Raw genomic sequence first — 20,399 nt, 5'->3', positions numbered from 1 at the left:
TTATTAGACGTACAATCTCTTTTATTCGGCTGATGTAAAGACAATCGTGTCTAATAGCTAGCAATAAAATATAAGGTTCATTCACCAGTCAATAAAGAGTGCTTTCTAAAGAATCCGGCGGAACTAAAGAGACTTACTTCACCGAGCAGATGCGTGGTGTATCCAATCAAACGTGTGACTGTAATTCTATGTTCCGTTAGGCGCGTGCGCGGCTTTACCATGAATTCTATGTACAACAATATTTTATAATGAGTTATAATCGAGTTTATTGCGAGTTCTTGTTAAATTCATATTTCGATTGAGTAATCATTTGTAATAATGATTTCTCTAAATAAATTGTTTTATACCTGTTTTCTGTGTTGTGTTTTTATTGCTAAATAAATTAACGTGAGAAACTGTAACATCTTAATTTCATAAGTTTCATACGTTTTTATCAAATGGTGTTCAGTTCGGAGATATCAACCGTATCGTTTCATTATTATAAAATGCCACGTGTTTCGGTGGATTTAAAACGTGAATTTCAATGCAACGTCTCAACATGTTTTGCTTGGTGGTATAGAAAAACATATTGAGTAAAATGTAGGTATTGGATAAAAGTTTACATATTTACTAACCAGTAAGTTACAAATCATTTTATTGAACTCAGTAATTAGTCTATTTAGAGCGGTTAAAGTAATGCTGGAAAAATGGTAAATGAATGTATGAATCTCGTATAATTTCATTTCTCTCGCACACAGTGACAACCATTAGTAACGTCCATGTGCGACACCGTAACAGCTTATAAATATAACGTATCGACACTTGCCGTAATTCTCCACAAACCTTTTATTTCAGAACCAACGCGCGATGTTTGTAAACATTTACTCTAATTCGCGACATAATTATTATTTAAGATACGTATTTTGAAATTACTTACCATCTCATTTTATTAAATGTTTCAAAATATTAAATTACCTGTTCGCCATATGGATCCGGCAATTTAGAGTAAAGCTACCTTATTGCAAGCCAGGTATGTTGAAAGAGCTGATCTCGTGGGATTTTTAGTTCCATGAAGCGAAAAGCACTTCAAATATGGTGGTACCAACAAACGAAATCACCTAAAGCACCAGCAAAAGTAGCGCCAAGGAGGAGGCAGTCATTTAACATTGCCAAAGCCTTTTTTAAATCTTACGTCAATGCCAAATAAATAGGACAAAACAAAGCGAATCCGTTTTGTTTACATTTATACGGTATGAGACATTTTAATAACTTTTATAGAAATCATAAATTAGCGTATAGCGTTCTGATTGAATGTTATTGATCAACGTTCAGATAAAATTATAAGACATAGAGACATGAAATTTAGAGGAGACATTCTCTTGTTCATGTTCTTATTTTTATAAGCAAGATAAGACAAATAAATATAGTCATATAATTGTCGGATTGAATAAAAGTACCACGTTTTAAACGATATTAATTATTTTTTTAGTCGGCGAATCCTTTGTTGATATTGTTATTATTTAAAATATAAACCGATATAAAATCCTTGACTTTGACCAGAGTTTGCGTTCAATCAATCAAACATAAAGGTGTGTAATTGCAAACGTTCTGAGTTGTAGCAAAAAACTACAATTCAAGCACGAAATGTTTCTCCGGATCTACTTACTATATAATATATCATACAACTGTCATTTAAACTAATTATATATATAAGTTTTATTCACGCGGTTGCATAATAATTTAAATAACGGCATCTACTTTAGACATGAATTTATGCGATATGAATTATGTCATATAATTATATTGATAGCATGATCAGCTTACAATTAGAATAATTAGATACAATCAAACTAGATATTCTTTTATTTCCGACAACGGGGTTTTTGCAATGTCCGGCTTTGGTACAAAAATATTCTGTAAGATAAAATATTGTTTCATAATTAATGTGGCTTTAAGCATATGAATTAATGACTAAATTTGATATTGTAATCGGCTTAGAATATTATCTTTTAACATTGTCACGAGGAACAGTATTATGTGCGCTCGATCTGTCAAACTCTCTTGAATAATAAAAAAATTAAATACATCCAAATACTTCACGTTTAACATTACGTTACACGATAAGTGCTTCTTTGAAACGGATCCCTGAGGATACTTTGAGTTTATCTGGAAGATATGTACCTATATTTAATTAGTAACCTTTATTCTGTTTCCCAATTCAATATTATATTTATATAATTAGATGTTGTAAAATAATGTTTATTTGTGTTGTATTTTTGTGTTTTCTGTAAGATACGCTGTATTTGGATACATTCTTGAATGTTGAAGTTTTTGTTTCTCAGTAAGTAATAAAACTTCCTTTTATAGTCGTGAACGTTAGTGTAACCAGTTTATCTAGATTTCAGACAAAAGTTAAGTAATCAGCATTTGACATCTGCATTTTTGGATGTTTGCTTTGATGTTTTTCTTGTTACCTACAAAAGTACGGTTACTGAGAGTCTATATGAATACTGAGTTCTGTATTTTAACTTTGCTTAAATAAAATGATACTATAAAAGATGGGTTTATAAAATCCGTAGTCTAATGTTGTTTAAATTGGAAAAGGTGTTTAAACGAATGCAATGTTTGATTACATTATTTTTAATGCATGTCAGTAAATACTTTTTTAAATATTTGCATTAAAAAACGTGCATGTATACATTTTTACGTAGTTTTCCATCACCAAGGAACCCTAATACGGAATAGCGGTTAGATAAATAGAGCACAAAGAACAATGATGCATCGACGGCTGCGTTTTTTTTGAAATGACCGACTTTGTAATAACCGGCATTCTTGTGGGAAAATCACAAAATGGGATATTAACGGTTTTAAAATAATTATGAGACTAATTAAGGAGGTTTATTAACGGTTATGTATACTTTTTTTCACATAACTCGTCATATTAAACGGAGACTTAATTTGATTAGATTACTTTTACCTGTTGAGAAACGTATAATATGATAAGGCCACATAGTGTTCCAGTGAACGCAATACCAATATTAATATAATATTTTCTTGACATCTGAAGTATGGACTTTGTTGAATATAAAAAAATATACAAAAGCGATCGGTATGAGAAGTTGTAATCAGTAATTGATAAAATCAATTTATTTTGCAAAATGGTTGCATAATTTCAAAACGAAATTATTGTGTTATAGTTTATTCCAAATCTATTATTTATTAATTGTTTTACGTAACATTCTAATGTACATTTTTCTCTACATTGATATACCAGTTTTATTGAAATTCGTTGGACCGTGATATAGAGTTGGTCATAGTTTAATTAAAACCATTTACTCGAGGTTTTGGCGTTACCTTTCTACTGATTTATAACATTTTATACTGGTTCTTGATTTGTGCGTGTGGATTTATATATTCGGTGTTAAATTCCTAGATACCGTTTTTTTAGAGTAGCGTTGATTATACTGATATACATAATTGCATAAATAATTATTTAAGTATATTTTGAAATTAAAAAAAATATTTTTATTCATACAATAGACAGATAGAAGACCAACTAACCTAACCGTTAGTAAAGCAAAATTTTAAAGCATTGAAAGATACCAAGAATTATTCTTTTCATTGTCGCCTCGTCGCCGACTAGGGGATCTAAGATAAATTAAGAGTAAAATTACACAAAGAATATGTATACGTTTAATTATTTGAATCTAGCAAGAACAGAAAAAAAACTGAATAGTTTCTCTATTATAAATTATAATATATATTTTAAATGGTCAGGAAACGAAACGTAATTCTAATCATCTCGTTTCGAATAATACGCATCGTAAATGAATGATTTTTCAATGCAAATCCTTATACTATTACCTGACAAAAATGACTCTTTTACTAAGATACATATAAATGTTATGTAATTTAAGTACATAGCATATCGTAGGTGTGTCCTACGCACATCCTGGATGCTGCGATTGTTGCCAACTTATTTAATGCGTCATGGTCTGTGGTTCTTGACAGTTTTGTTGCCATATTATTTAAATAGACTTAAGTTAAATTGTTGATAGAGATTTTGAAATTATGAAAAAACAACAACATTATTAATCTAATGATCACGTCTTCGATGCGATTGTTTGTATATTTATCTACAAGTAATTATACACGTAATTTTTTTAAGTGTATGATAGTTGTAAAAAGAACAAACATCAAATCCTCAGCATTTCCTCAGTATTAAGTTCATAAAGTTTAATATGAATGTTAAATAATAATTTAAATTAAAATACTTATAACTTTTTTTTTATTTTAAAGAACAATGTCATTTTTTCCTTTTAAATTTCTCATATTACTGATAAATAGGCACAGTGAAAATACTAAAATTATACTAATACAAAATTCTAACTAGTCAACCAAAACATTGTGATAGTACTTTGTAACATTTATCTAGGGCGATTCTATTCTCATAAAAGGTATTCATAATCTAAACTACTATACTAAAATCAGAGCGGAAGTTGCGACAAACAGGCAGTCAATATTTACTAAATAAACCGACATACGAGATAATGTAGGCTCAACTGTGAATGCTCCAAATCTGGTCCCGCCCTAGCACGGTGCTTGTTTAGCTCAAAGACTAAAACGTTAAAAATGATATATGAGAAATTTAACAATACTAAAAAAAAAAAATGGATATTTACGGTATTTGACAGTTACCAGAGAGTTAATTAGTTTATCGTGGAGTTTTTAGTTACTATGACGTCGTGTATTTTACTTGGCGTGTTCGTTTAGATAGATGCCACCATCTCATTTTTGTTCTTTTTCTATTTAAAGGACTCAATGTTACTGGCACTGTCTTTAACTTCTTAAGGCTGATGGTGAATTAGGGATTGGTTAAGATTTCTTACAGAGCCAGTATCGAGATAATATTGATCACTTACCACAAGGAGGCACGTTTGCCTATTTTCTACTTAAAATAATAATCATAAAAAAAGTGTTCCGACATTTTATGCACATGACTCAAGTCTTTTTTTTTTAAATAAATAAAAACTTTTTTCTAATTTTAAACGATAGTCGAAATAAAATTTACCAGATCTTAAAAAAAATATATATTGCATATAAAAATGTACAGTTACCAATTTACGAATGAGGCCAATAAATAATATTTTAAACAAAAAATAAATTATTTCAAAAATCAAAAAATCGTGTAGCTAATAAAATATTACCATTATTTTATTATCTAGAACGTAAGAACGTATTACCTAATGCAGAATTTACTGCTTTTATAAAGTTGAAGCCATTTCTTTGTAACATCTAGTCTATGATCCTCGCTCTACTATTGTGTATGTCTTGTCAAGATATATGCGTCCGAGTTTTAGTCTCGTTACTTTTTGTCAGTTGATCTTTTATTATGAAACAGTTCTAATTGTTGTTAAAAGTAAGAACATTTTATCTTGTGTAATAATTAGTGATTTGTGACATAGTAAACATTAAACCGCTAAAATTGTATGCTTTTCCGTTTCTTATTAAATCATTTTAATACGCCATAGAACATCATTAATAACAATTGGAAAAATAATATCTGGCACAGATATACTATACATGTATATATACATTTTATATGAAGTATTTTTAATTTAAATGTATCTGTGATGCAAATATTACCGTTTCAACAAGTATATTTGACATAATGACATAAATTAAAAAAGAAAAAAAAGACATTTACATATTTTAATATATTATAAATAAGTTTTTATAAAAGCGGACCTTTGAATTGAATACATTAAAAATAAACGAATAAAGACGCGGTTCTTTCTTAAGAATGTATTTGTTACGTCACGCTGCGTCGGTGGTCCGTTCCGACAGCCTCTGGGATCCGCCGACAATTGGCTGTGTTTTGTTACACGTTACGTGCACACAATTGTCAATGTTAACAAAATCGCGTAAGCAGTAGAGATTTAATCTAATGATATTTAATTCTTACTAAAGGAATATTTTTTTATTTATTATTCATTTGTAAGATTCTAATTAGATTTCGCACGTGACTTTGGCCTCTCATTTATCTCGTAACGGTATGTATAGTTTTTTTATATAACAAATAGGGTGATGAATAGATAGATAATTTGATGCTGAGTATATACATATAATAGCAATTAATATGTTAATTTTTATTAATACATTAGCGCCTGTAGCGCAATGGTGTATGGGCCTAGTGATGTAAAAAATGACAGATCCAATTCTGACCCCTTAAAGCTTAATTGGAGTGATAAATAGTTATATTAGTAATTCCTTAAAATGAAGCATTGCTACTTATTCTTTTCAAAAAATATATACGCATTATATTTAATACATTTCTATTATATAATAGTCTTAGAAAATGTATTCGGGTTTCGTTAGCCGTATAATTTGTATCCAATAAAATAATTGTAAATCCATTTAAAAATTGAGTTAGTTCTGGTGGATGTTTTAGTGCCTACAATGATTGGAAGACCACTATTTATAACAATGCACTTACCTCAGAATAATGAATAAAAAATTTTACGTATAAAATAACGTCAGTAAAAATTACATTCGTTCGATAATAAAAAAAATTACCTGAAGCCGATTATGAGTTGAACGGTCATTATGAAAAAAGGATACGAACGCAATGCAATTCAATACTGTTAATGAAGCGTAAATAGTTTTGATACTTGTTAAATTCTGTTTTCGCAATGATTGCAATGAACATGTATGACCTGATTCGCTACAGTTATAAATAATGATTGATCCGTTACCTGTCAAATGATTTAAGCACCGATCGACACGATCAAGGGTGTGGTCACGGTACGTAGACGTAAATATTTTAGATTTTTAATTAATAAAATTCAGCCTGTAATTACTTATTGTTGGTAAATTCCGTACTCTCTTTTTAAGGAGAAGGCTTGGACCTTACTTTACCATGAAGTTTTAATGTTTTTGTAAATACAAACAGGCTATATAGCAATTAACATCCATTGAGACTATGTAGTATAGAATACGTACACATTTTTATTTATTGTCAGTTCATGTCAGTAATCAAACCGTATTGTTTATACAATGTAAAATCTGCGTTCTAAGATACCGTTTTCTAGTGCCTCCAATTATACTTGACTTAATAATATTTTGAAAAAAGAACACTGCAATTATAAATTTGTTATATTCAGCAGTAGAATGATGTGTCTTACCTTAGTTGGACACACAAGCCCACCGAATGATTATATTCCCATTTTCCCCAGCGTGGAGTTTTTGTTAGAAGTTTGTTATTAAATTAGAATTATTAAACAGTGGGGCATTTAAATACCGTTGCAGAAATTACAGAGTAAAATAATAACAGACATCTCGCCTTATTTACAAAATAATGTATGTGTAACTATTGTCTGTCTGTCCGGCATTCTCATGAGATGTGGAATGTTTTTGTTTTGATATAATAATGATACGTGTATAATTCATATATGTTTAATAACATAGTATACACAGCGGTATGTTTTTTGTGTATTTAATGTACTTGTTAGCTATTAAAATCAATCTTTAAAGTACATTTGTGAAAGTTTCATATAAAGGATAAATGGCTATATCCATTACAAGCCAGTTTCAGTGTTACGTAACGTTATATAAAAAAATATATATATAGAAATTACCAATAAAATTATATTTTATATAAAGTGATATTTTATTTCGAAGATGTATAAAAAATGTCTAATTTTTTATATTAAAAAACAAAACTCTCACTTCTCCGAATCTAACGTTAAATTCAAAATCAGTTTGAGTGAGAGAGAGAGAGATTAACAATATTTAACTCAAAGGCTCTCTGTACAGTCTACAGCGCTACCTGGCCTTCCCTTACACGCATAATTTAATAGGACGGCTTTCAAAAGTTCAGGCGCAGGATTAACGGCTGTAGCCAAGGGAGCGCACACATCTAACTTGCGAAATTTAAAAATTTCACGACATTATATCGCAATAACTTTTAATTGGCCCAATCCGAGGTTTGAACCCAAATTCTCGGGGTCTTTTGCTGCTTATCGCTTCCCAACGAGGCAGTTAACCATAACTGGTATTTGCAATAGTCTTGATTAATGATTCTCAATATTTTCTAACTTAGGTAAAGTTTTGTAATATTCGACTGTGTTCTGCGGCCCACGGATTGAGAACGGCTGCTCTAGATAAATAAAATGTGTAAAAAAAAAAAAAAATTATCATCAATACTCGTCCGTCCGCTTTCATGTTATATAAAAGTACGACGGGGCATTCCAATACACAGTAAAAAATATCTAATATGAAACTATATATACAATATTTACAGTGTAATAAAATGTACAGTGGAAATAAGTAACATAGTAGGCGCGTTATGAAGTGTTAGAAAGAGCGTGCAATGTGCGATTTTACATACGTAATGCGATGAAAGTCGCTGTTGGATTTGATTGGGAAAAGTTATTGAAAGATTTGAAAAGTACTGTGTGATTTCCATTACGATAAATTGATATTGAAAATGCATAAGTTATATTTTGATAATATATCTCGTAACCAGTAAGATAAAAGACAATTAATTTTGTATAAAAATTAAACAAAAATATACTTAACAGCGGTTAATGGTCGTTAAAAAGATGATCACTTTTACTTAAACGAAGTTTTTCTTCTACAATATAAAAAAATTAAAACATCCATGATTCGGGGGCTATGAGACTTTATGTTGTTTTCGGAACATAATGTTAATTGTTATTAGCTGTCTATGTAATTACTTTTTTATTTAGGGATTGTATCTCGGTTGATTTAATTTTTCTGTATCAAACTTGTAATTTTACGGAAAATGGATATAGTCGGTACAATGCGGTAGTTCAAACAGGAAATGGGGAACAAAAGTTGACGAGTTTTTTATTCTGTGACACATATAAGTCTCGAGCGTGTCTCAATATACGGAGCTAGAAATTATAGCTCGTTAGTATTTTTACGTCTTAGAAAGCATAATATTGTTCCTTATTGATTTATTTTATCATACAATTTCTTACCATTTCGTGTGATATGTGTGGTAAAATTCATGTACCGATTTAAATAATGCGATGTGGAATAAACTCCATCTCCATGTTTTCAAGAGGAGTCGAGGACGTCGCGCAGCAGAGAGATAATTAATACTATATATGTGTAATCTAATTTAATATATGTATGTGTGTAAATATGTGTCTAACATTGAATATTTTGATTTTTTGTATAAATCTAAGTGTTGTGCAATCATAAAATTCATCAATTTTGAATTCATAAATATATATATATATATATATATCAGAAATTTTCTTATGCTCATTACGTCTTTCTTATGTAAATAAATAGAATGTTTAATCAAATTTCACATTAATAAAAATGTTAGGATTATAATTCTTCGATCGATTCGCTCTATTTTAATATTTATTTAATTAATTGCATTGATTTTATACTTGAAAATCCAGTAATTTAGTGGCAAGAATGAATTCACTAAATTTAAGATTTCTTTTTTGGGTGGCTGAAGTCCAATTGGGTCTTCTGATAGTAAACTAACAGGTCACCGAAACCCATACACAATGTCAAAGTCACAATTATTAGACTCGTGTACAGCGTGACTGTGCCGCGGCCCTTGGGAGCCGAGATGGTAATATTAGATCCTATGTTGCCAGTTATAATAGCCACTAATTTAATTAAATAATTTAATTTCATTAGCAGCTATATATTATATGTAAACAATATACCTATGTCATTTATTGATGGAAAATGAAAATATTTAGTTTTTTGCCTACTCTTCTCGCTAGTCTAGAAACATTCCAAACTCTTAGAATTATAATCTCTTTTGCTATTACATTGTATATAGGAGAAAACGTGTATTATGAAAATTTCGCGTCTTAGGGCTTTGAGGAAAGTTGCTAATCGTGTATAAGGGAAAGCGGCTACTCGTATTCGTATCCATGTGCCATTGTGAGACTGCAACTTGTATGGGACAAAAACGTCCATACATATATAAAATAAATTAAATAACAGAAGCTTATAAGAAAGTTAATTTCAATATAAAAGTCAAAATTAAAAAATATACCTGTTGTATATATTAATTTTTATTATAGTTGTAGAATAATATATTAAAACTGTTTTATAAAATCCTACAACGAAACTAATTAATTGATTGGGGTATCTAATGTTGCGGTCTCTTTCTCATTTGTAGGTGTGACTGGGATAGCAAGACATTTAGCCTCGTCAAATATTGCATTTTGGGATTAAATTTATATAAACAATTTATGAATCATCATACCTTTCCGATATTTGAAATCGTATGAGGTATATAAATGAAAGGGTATCGATAATCTAGATGTTATACTTGTATATCACATATGATAACATTTACTATGACTATGAGTCGATAAACAATAATTCCGGGATTTTAAGGGCATTAAAAATACAAAAATTAAGGAAAAGGTTTTAAATAGCCATAGACTTTTTTATATAATGAGAACTTTTTTTATGCAAAATTTAAATAAACTATTCATCAAGACTCCGCATCAGGAGAAAATAATTTTCAAGATAATTTACCTGAATTGCAAGTGAAAATACGAATTATAAATTGGTAAATAATTAGGTATGCAAAATATCTCATTGTAAAGAATATTTCTCATTATTAATATATTCTAATAATTGTATTTAGTATATTGATCATATATTGTTGCTTGAAACTAATTGAAACGATTCATTGCATTTGAAAGTTTTCTTACATAAGTCGTAAGGTTTTGGTTACAGAATAAAGCATTAAGTAAAATTTTACAATTTATTAATTAGATTTTGACGATGTGTTTATGGTAATGTTAACAGGTATCAATGTTTTATTGGTTGTGGGTTAGGGGTTAAATAGAGGTCCGATTGATTACGATCAATAACGTTATCACTGTACCATTAACAATTATTATGTTACGTATTCCAGTATGAATGGTGAATAATATTGTGACTTAGAATATATTTTTGAACGGGCTACACTCAGTAATGTCACCAACAAAAATGTTATCGTAAAACTAAGCACTGCAACTTAATGACGTTGTTTTGTACTTCTCATTAGTTTAATACTATTTATTAGCGTACTTTTTTTAAATTAATATTTATTTTTATCTATTCACTTTGTGCTGGGTTTTTTTTTCTAAGTAATATTTTACACGCCTCACAACGCGCATGCGTGTCGGTGTGCTCTTCTCTAGATCTCAACACGCGACGCTTTTGTTAAATATTTTAATTTAATTTTACTAGTACATTTTATACTAAGTAGGCGCTATGTTACTACTTCAGTTAACAGTCGTTGATCGTATCTTCGTATTTTTTTTATTATTTCATCGGCCTAAGAAATGTCAACTAATAAGGGATATATATATGTTAATAGAGGTGAATATCATAATTAATTATTTTAATTAGATTACTAAAACCTTATCGCTCCTTTTATTGTTTTTAATTATTTTCAAAAATCGATGCAAATATTCGTCTCTTATTCCAAATTACGTCTTTGTTTCATTTGCCGTTGAAACACAGTGATTAGAGTTTGGATAAAACACATATTCCACCAACCCGCATTGGAGCAGCGTGGTAAAATATTATGCTCCAAACCTTCTCCTCAAAGGGAGAGGAAGCCTTAGCCGAGCAGTGGGAAATTTACAGGCTGTTAATGTAAAACACATATCACTCCATCTTATTGAATCCATTGGTGACAGTAGAACTTGTTCAATTTACGCATAGAGATTCGAAATTGCGAATCTAATTCTTGCTATCATTCCACGGGGTCATGATCTGTACAAGAACTATTTTTAATTAAGATTGTTGTATACTTATTCAAGTAAATATTTGTATGTATAAAAGCAATTGTAAGTCTTCTAATAATCTTAAACAAACCCGCATCAATCCCTTCCAAGGTTCTCGAGTTACGCTGACAAATTCATGGTAGTGTAAGATTTTCTTGATAAATATATTTAATAACCCGGCCGTCCTTAAATGTCTAAAGTAAGAAAATCTGTCCCCAATTATAATAATTATCATAACGACGTGTCGGTGTGTGTGTAGGGCTCGAAAACGTGAATTCTTATATCGCGGTCACGTTAGATATTCTTAATTGAACTGATTAAGATTCCGCGAAATGTTTAGATTTTTTCGTTATTAATTAGTTTTACACTAGTCACCCGTATGTCGCTTTATATGTAATGTTATTAAAATTTTCAATTAGGTAAACGTTGCATTATTTCTAGTGTTATGTTTAAATTCAGAGTTTATGACCGGAGTGCATTGCAATGTCTGTATGAAGTCGTTTGTAAATTATCTGATACGATTACCGCTAAAATATTCTCCGTGCTCATATATATACGAATTTTCATGGCGATCACTTCAGCGGTTTTAAAAGTCGATGTTCTTTAGTTACAACCAATTGCATGACAATATAAAAATATGCATACGTGTTTTAATTTTTCATTTTTTTCAACTTTCATGCTGATCGTTCAAATGGTGTCAATGTATTTCAAACTGCCGACATCCAGTTTTATATGTATTTCTTTGATTCTAATAAAATATGTCTCGAATTTATAAAGTAAATACCCCGGTTAGATTGAGATTTAAGAAGAAAGACTTTTGTTTTGAAAGTCATATTGAAAAGAATATTTTATTATTGTTCATAAAAAGCATGTCGATGATTAAATACACAGAGTTAAATTAGTCTCGCAATTATAATTTAAATTAAAATAGAAGCTATTCAGTTCAAACCGGTCTAAAATTAGCATGATGTACTCAATTACATTCGGAAGTAATATAGATACATATCCATGGAGGATGTTTAAAAAAAATCAGATATGAACACTAATACTGCGTGGGAATTACTCAAGAATTTAGTCGAAAATATGCCATTAAATAGTGTAGATGGTATTTTTGCATCGCTAATTACGAGCCTATTGTTGAAGATTCTAAATGAGCTGGTTCAAATACTGACTAGCACTGTTTTAGTGTTTGACGTGGAAGGAAAACATCGTACATGACACATGTGTCGCTGGAAATTCTGAAAATAACGACATACAATGTTTGTTAATTCTAATATCCATCGCCTTGAAATATAGTGATCATGCCCAGCTATGGGAAATTTACGAGCGGTTGATTTACTTTTTTCGGTATTGCTATGTGATCTTTTCATCAGCGTCACAGTAATGTATAGAAATAATTATATCAATGAGTGAAAGTACAATTAGACATATTATTAAATCGAATATTAAACGAGAGTTCAGTGACTCTAAAAAGAATGCGACAGTGCATTTAAGTAGTGTTATGCAAGATATAACCATCAGAGGGGAAAAAACCCGGACTGACACGCAAATTATGTAATTAATGTTAAGAAACCTAAAATTACTATATGGCTCCGTAAACGGACACTTTAGAACTTTTTTTTGTTTCAGGTGAGGAATCTCTTTTCTTAAAATGTTTTGCCGGAATGCAGAGCAAATAACTTGAGGTGAGTCTAAACTATATGTAATTGGGTACTTAATTATTACACAGACACATTTAAAAAAATACATTTTAATTTTTCGTCCGGATTATTCATAAGAAATTGTTCTTATGGTTATGCTTTCTTAAAATACGTTGGTTTGAAAAATAAAATAAAATGCGTTCCGTTGTCAGACGTGACGTCCTTCATTCTACACACGTGCTCCGCATAACACCCTTCTCATTCCCGACGCGACATTCTCAGCCGAAATGTGATAGACACCCTCAAGAAGTGTATTTTGAGCTCTCACGTGTGACCCCTTTTTATAAGTTTTTGTTTATCTCTACCTGTTTGTATGTGTGGGTCAAATCTTGCATATGAATTCTAAACCAGTTCCGCTCGACCGATATTGATGATATTTTGCACACGTTTTTGGTATTGGTGACAAATCAATTTAATATATTAAAAATTGTAATTTGTTCTAAATTGCCGCTGACTAAAAACTCGCTTTAAAGTACAGTAAAGTCAGCAGTTTGAATAATATTTACTTAATGAAGTCTTGGTGGTATCCTGGCCTGACGATATCTGGGCCACTTTAAACCGACCGACGACATTAAATCTTTCAAGAAATACGTTAATTTGACGAATGCATTGCAGAATTACGTAACGTTATATATGTTGTAGAAATAAGTATTCTTAATTTGACTTTTTTTTCTGCAGATACGATCTCACGTAATATACCGTTACAAAATTACATACTAGTAGACGTGCATGTAGAAAGGATTTCTCGAACAAATAATAGTAATATCAAAGTTATTCAGCTAAAAGTGTCATACTGAGAGACACGCTTTTTATTAAATGCATATGTATGTACGTATACACGGTACATATACCAAAATAACATTTTTTCAATTTTTGTGTTTGTCTGTCTGTCTGTTCCGGCTAGTTTCTGGAACAGCTGGACCGATTTTGACGGGACTTTAACTGGCAGATAGCTGATGTAATAAGGAGTAACTTAGGCTACAATAACGACTGTTAAATTCAGACGTGCACGAAGTCGCGGGCACAGCTAGTTTATATCTATAATTTGTCTCGTGTTCGGTGATGAAGGAAATTAACCTGAATGAGTTTCAGGCGAGTGTATATCCCCACTAATGCTCTGAAACAGCTTGTTGAAATGAGTGTTAAACGGCATTTACGGCCTGTTGTAATTTGAGTCTATCATACATATATTATTGAAAGATATATATGTATGATAGACTCAAATTAGATGGAATATCACACTATTAGAATGTCAAATTATATTTAAGTCATTATTCTTCATGGAAATATTAAACCAAATACCGATCCAAGCGAATATTTATATATTATTATTTCACAAGTATGAAGTACTATCTTGCCCTTTTCATAAACATTTAGGCTCATTTTCTTAACCAAGTCTTGTAATGGCGGGTTACTGACATTTAACGTGTTGGAACACTCGACAGCTAAATAGGGATCCCGACATCTGCTCTAGGAGACTTAATGATGTAATTGTATTTCTCACATCGTAATCTTCACCTTCTCGTAATGAATTCGACGGTATTAAATATCTATATTTTACATCGGCTGATTATAAACGCACAGTCTAAAAATTTTAATTTAGAATTCACAGAAAGTTTCTATGAATTTTACCCGAACGAAATAGAGATAACTAAATATTACTACAGACCGGAGGTTCTTTTAGGATATGTTGAAATCTATTTGACTTGAATTTTAAATTTACAACAATTCCAGTAGGTCAAACAATTACTTGAAAATATAAATTATTTTAATGTATTAAAGCAACGAAGATATTCCTTTTTACTAAAACGATTATATCTATATATGTATTATAATTGGAACTGAATTTTAATTTATGTGTTTTCTAATCAGGATAATGTTTATTAACTTAATTATAATCGCAATTACAAAATCATTTTATTAGGTATTTATTTTTATCAATTAAAATCGTATTGTAATGTAATATCATTGGACCTGTAATTTCGGAGAGAAATTAATACATTAATGATGACGTTCATTAACTTATTTAATAAAATATTTCAAAATAAAATATTTAAATAGAGAATATAAAAACTAAATTTACTACACAAAAATACATTAATAAAAGTTATAAACTTAATTTGTACCTTACAATCTGTTAAACTAATAAAATAACAATGAGTTTATCCTTGCCACCAATTTACTTGGTGGTAGTGTTTTGTTGAAGCCGGTATTATTAGGCACCATCCACTCATCACACAGGGGCACTAGGGTCATAACATTTTTGTTCTTGAGGTTGGTCGCGCTTTGGTGATGTAAGAATGTTTGATATTTCTTACGTCGCCAATGTTTATAGGTGATGGTGATCATTTATATTGGATGGTGATTATTTTTGTCAAAACGTATGTGCAATATTTTAGTACAATTATTTTGTGGAACTGTTAAAAAATTTTTTTAGTTAGTATAATGTGAAATTCAACAAAAAAATCACATAAAATCTATGGATAAAATTAATTGCGCCCGTCCGAAGTCGAAGCCGGTGGCTTGTGTGAAATTAAGATAATTATTATTTAATAAGACTATTCACAATGTGTAAATGTCAGAGGTCTCTATAATGAAACTTCATGCGAGGTTATCTAGGCGAGTTTATTTCATTTAATTTCTATAACTTAATCCCCAGGTCAAGGCCTCATCATACAAGCTTCACGTATGTTCGCGACACGCTATTAATATTTGAACACACAAGTTAGATTGATAAACTGTCAAATTGTATGTGTATTTTATAGCCTGTTTTAAAAGTGAAGGGTTCCCTATTTCTCTTTGTGTGACATCGTTTTATGTTTTACTAAAAATACACGGTCAATATTTTAGATTATTTCTTGAAGATAATTTTATTTATATACTTACTGGCTGAACCTGCGGTTTTACCCGCGTTTTTATCTATAGCACACAAACCGTCAATCTCTAATTTACCCCCTCTAGGGGACAATTTCAAAAAGTAGCCTACTTCCTTCCCCGGGACTCAAACTATCTCCACGATAAATTTTATCTTAATCTGTTCAGCTGTTTACTCGTGAAGAGCTATTTTCGCATTCATAGTGTTAGTATATATAGATATAAATACGAAGAATTTAATTTATAATACACTTAAAGAATCATTCTTACATACATCGCTGTTTATATTGTATTGAATATTTAATAAAGATAAGATCGTTTCTTTGAATATTTTATATATTAGCCAGGCCCTATGTCTAACTAAACACTCAGACAAAAAATAAAGTAAATAGGTAGATTTAATAAAAATGTTATTTTTGATTTCTCAATTTTATTGAATACTGTCATAGCTGAATACATTGTAATCTCATGCTGAAACCAACTAACAAGTAGCGGTGTGAGGGTGTGGCATAACGGTGTTATGTGGCGTAACGCAATTGTCAAATATACTTTAACCTTGCGTTTTATTAGACCTTTTCACACCCAAACAGGTCATTGTTAGCAATTCATTTTACAGTTATTCTTGTAAGATATTTGAGACTTTAATACATTTTGATTGGGCCTAATAAACTTCTCACAGTTCGTAATGAGAGAAAAATTGCTTCATCCTTATGTCTTCATCTCTTAACGCTAAATCGTTCTAGAATTTTCAAGAAATATTATGCATTGTTGAAATTTGGTAATCAAGGATTTTCCTACATAATTATGATTCTATTGGCACTATTGATATAAAACTATTTATAAAAAAAAAAACAATATAATAGGTACCATCTTTAATTAGTATAATATTTGCTGTCCCGGCGAGAAGATGAGTGATACAAATACAAATGCCAGTGCACTTCTATTTGCGTATACATTTGTGTACTAAAATATGTGGTCCTCTGCCTGTATCCCTTGGGAAAGGACGCCGCCAAGGCAAGGCAGCCCAGAACGATACAGATATTCAATATACGAAATACAACTGAAGTTCATTTTATGATACGGACGGACAAATGGTGCATCTGATCGTAAGTAGTCATCGACACCCGTAGATGGGCGCTATAAGAAATATTAACTATTCCTCACATCACTAATATCTTAACAATCTTGGGAACTATAATGCTACGCCCTTGTGCCTGTAGTTTCACTGGCTCACTCAAACTTCAAACCGGAATACAACAATACTAAGATTTGCTGTTTGTCGGTAGAAAATCTGATCAGTGGGTGGTACCTCCCTAGACAGGCTTGCATAATGCTCTGCCACCAAGTAAACCAATTCTGAACTACGTCTGTAAAACGTATATTACGGTTCTTACCTACTTTAATTTTAAAGCCCCACACAGGTATGTTTTCGTAAAAGAGGTAGGTAAGTTTAATATAAACTTTGTAAGATTTTAAATTGATATAGAAGCGTTGAGATAGTTTTCGTCAATTTTCATGCAAGTTATATAAAAATTAAATACGGTTAATAAATGTCACTAAAGAGTAACCACTGAGTTTAATGTCAAATAAAATTTAAAAAAATAAAATAAACGTCTTCATTTGAAGTTATATTTTCCGTAGATATTTTTACAGTATAATTAATTATCTCAGGTATCAAATTTCGACATTTAAAAAAAAGGACGTTGTTATTTATAATGCAGTTCTTTGAACAGCTAACTTAATAATTAACTTTTTACAAAAAAAAAACTGTTTAAATTTGACCTCACATTGTCCTATCTGATGAGAATTTAAAACCCGTTTTTGACTCGCTGTTAGTCGTTGATAAAGGTTTCGGTTGTTGGTATTAATAACATTTGCAATATTTCAGTGAGAATTTAGTTATTAATTTCAAGACACTAGTTTTTGAACCATTTTTTAGAAATTGCGGGTTACTCGTTAATTCAAAAATAGAATGCTTAACTTCTATTGTTCGATTTGTTTCTGTTATTTTTTATCTTATATATTAGGTTTACTAAAGTTCAAAATTACAATTGATAAAATATCTGTTGGGAATTAAATACAAATATTATATTTGAAAAGTATATTAGAAGCTACATTCAAATTTTAAGATTTTTTGACAAACCGATGTTATCTCAATCGGTCAGGATTAACAATTAATAACGATAATTTGTAACGACTGGATGTTAAAAATAATAAATAATCTTCGAAATTTATTATTATTAATTTTGTAAATGTATTCTAATAGTACCAACATGATGAGTTTGATTAAGTTACATAAGCATGAATTGCAACGATATTTGTTTTAAATTTCACGTGCAGCTGATATTCTGTATGAACTTATTCGTATCTCATAAGTAAAAGTTTGTAAAATCTACTTACTTTGGCTCTCGTATCTTTTAAATATTATTATTGTAATCAATTATTATCACTATCTGATATTACTTTATCGTGTTCTGCGGTGAGATTCGACTTTGTTTTTACAGAATAGCTCCACTATTTTGAAATAATATTTTCGGACTATTGTAAATGACAATTACAAATATGGAAACTAAATTATCTTTAATAAGTATATCTGTGAACGTAGTATTGAATAATGGTGACTGTTCATGACCCGCTTTGGCGCCTATTGTAAGCGACTCTTGCGTACATTACACCTACGTTCCGATAACGATCTGGCGCTAAGAAATGTAAATATGACCTATATTACCATAGTTTGATAAGAAAATTATAGAAAATTCTATATGAAAATATAACCAAAGCGCAAAAGCTAATAGTAAATTATATAATTTATGAATTATAAAATAAGCTATGGTGTTGTTTTTTATATAAAAAAAAAATTAAGTAAAAATGTACATTGAAATGACCGGTACAAAATTGTCCGTAAAAAGTAATAATACCATATCATTTTTTAATTCGATAAATCGAGTTTTTGACCATAACTTTGTCAACTTTATTTTGTTGCTCATTTAATTTTAACGTTTATGTCTATATTCATAAAGACTATTATCGATTCCAATGTAATTTAATACCGCAAGAACACCTATAACACCAGAACGCTGTAACAAATAGCTCGAAGTATGAAACTCACCGCTTAGTCACGCTTTGATATCGACTATAAATTGAAAAAAATTGTCGACATGTTTTTTCTTAATAAAAAATATGAAAAGTTACTTTATGGTACAATTAAATAAAAGTAAAGTAAATTACCTGCATAAAAATAGTGTCCTCTTAAATATATAACGTAAAAAGAAAATAATCTTGTGTGACATTTTAATCTGCAAACTATTCTATATTTACCATCTAATAAGCAGTCAACTTACACATACATTATAATTCAATACATAGATAGACAATAATGTTTCATGAATATATGTGGTCGTAAGCCTCTTTTCATTCAAAATCCAATACATGTCCGTATTGGGTTTTGAATGAATGTTTCTAAAATATAAAATATATTTTAGGAACATTCATTCATAGTACAGGATCTTATCTTTTCTGGAGGCGCCATATTTAAAAACTTTATTTTTCGAAATGTGATTAGTAGTTTAGAAGTTATGCGGGAACAGATGAACATACATACATACGGGTTAAATTATAATCTCCTGTTGGCATCGCTTGTCGTAGTCAGGTAATTTGAATTAGCAATATATTATTTCAAACATACTACGTAACAATTGCATCTGTAAATTATAAAGAATCTCGGGTCGCACGTCACTAAAACTAATTTTATGCTTCGGTATAATTCATTGTCAAGTTTTGAATTTGTTACGAACAGAATAGTCTCGCTGTAATGTTATAAACACGGATGTCCCATAAAGAATATCATTTCTCATCGACTTCAAAAAGCCGTGTAGCCATGCTCCGCCGATCACGATAAACAATACCGCAACCTCGCGCTAAGCCTTGACCGATCGAGGATAGTGATGGGAAAACGTTGTCGATATTTTCTCAGACCCTTATTATCGACCTTGGATGTTGTAATTCAATTATGCGTTTTAATTACAGTAGTTTTTATCGTGTTTATCAAATGTGACGG

The 20,399-nt window shown here is 30.3% G+C and overlaps 1 protein-coding gene across 2 annotated transcripts in view; it reads left to right on the top strand.

Annotated features, from left to right (window-relative positions):
• LOC113400929 (myosin-4) overlaps positions 1 to 20,399 on the top strand; it is a 125,411-nt gene that overhangs the window by 32,136 nt on the left and 72,876 nt on the right. The window contains exon 2 of one of the 2 annotated variants that reach the window (XM_026640627.2): positions 13,398 to 13,453. The exons of the other annotated variant lie outside the window; for it this stretch is intronic. The gene's annotated coding sequence lies outside the window, so the exon portion shown is untranslated. The remainder of the gene's footprint in view (positions 1 to 13,397; positions 13,454 to 20,399) is intronic. 2 annotated transcript variants of the gene reach the window in all.

This window comes from Vanessa tameamea, chromosome 11, assembly GCF_037043105.1.
Source record: "Vanessa tameamea isolate UH-Manoa-2023 chromosome 11, ilVanTame1 primary haplotype, whole genome shotgun sequence".
In the NCBI taxonomy this organism is placed as follows: domain Eukaryota; kingdom Metazoa; phylum Arthropoda; class Insecta; order Lepidoptera; family Nymphalidae; genus Vanessa; species Vanessa tameamea.
Note: the sequence above shows the minus strand (reverse complement) of the source record. Positions and strands in the feature narration are given on the sequence as shown.